Genomic DNA, 1170 nt, shown 5'->3' on the forward strand with positions numbered 1-1170 from the left:
GAGGGATGAGAGAGAGGGAGAGAGAGAGAGAGAGAGAGGGAGAGAGAGAGGGAGAGAGGACCGAGAGAGAGAGAGAGAGAGAGAGAAGAGAGAGAGAGAGAGGAGAGAGGAGAGAGAGAGAAGAGAGAGAGAGAGAGAGAGAGAGGGAGAGAGAGAGAGCGAGAGAGAGAGAGAGAGAACCACCCACACCATCATATGATTGGCGGTCATGTGACCCAATCACAGGTCCTCTTTCTGTTTAATCTTCCTCCTGTCCCTCCTCTTCCTCACAGTGCTGCTGCTGCAATCTGCTGGTGTTGCCGTGACGATGATATCCTCCCCCCCCTCCCACACACACACACACACACACACACACACACACTGAGGAGGAGGAGAGGCGGAGAGGAAGACGATGTCATGACGCCGAGGCTTCAGGATGGAAAACAGAAGCTCGGAGGACAAGAAGACATGGTGAGTCTTTTCATCGGCCACGGATGGAGGGATGGAGGGATGGAGGGATGGAGGGATGGAGGGAATGGAGGGATGGAGGGATGGAGGGATGGAGGGATGGAGGGTGGATGGATCTGTGAAGAGGTGGGAGGAATGCCTGAGGATGACAGCAGCAGCTGAGAGGAGGACGGACGGATGAATGAATGCAACCTGTGTGTGTGTGTGTGTGTGTGTGTGTGTGTGTGTGTGTGTGTGTGTGTGTGTGTGTGTGTGTGTGTGTGTGTGTGTGTGTGTGTGTGTGCCAGGCCTGCATGCTAGCATCCAGAGTCAGTAACCTACGTCACGCCTCAAACGGGCCGATGGTTTGGGACCTGCAGGGCCGGATGGTCTCTGGGGGGCCTGGGGGGGCCTGGGTGGGTGGGGGGGGTGGGGGGGGGTCCAGGGGGTAAGGGTGGGGGGGTGGGGGGGGGGGTCCAGGGGGTAAGGGTGGGGGGGGGGACGACTCAGGCCACGTTAACACCAAAATGTTTCAACGTTTGCTAAAAGTTTGAGGACGCAGCAGGTTGTGGGGTCTGGAGTTCCTCAGGGATCAGGTCTGGGTTCTCTGGAGGTTCTCAAGGTTCTTTTATTTTGACAGTGAAGTAAAACACTCGGCCACACTGATGTTCTGGAGCGTTGAATCTCCACAGGTACCACCTGGTAACCTACATGGTACCACCTGGTACCACCTGGTACCAGGTG

This window comes from Blennius ocellaris, assembly GCF_963422515.1.
Source record: "Blennius ocellaris genome assembly, contig: SCAFFOLD_97, whole genome shotgun sequence".
Classification (NCBI taxonomy): Eukaryota; Metazoa; Chordata; class Actinopteri; order Blenniiformes; family Blenniidae; genus Blennius; species Blennius ocellaris.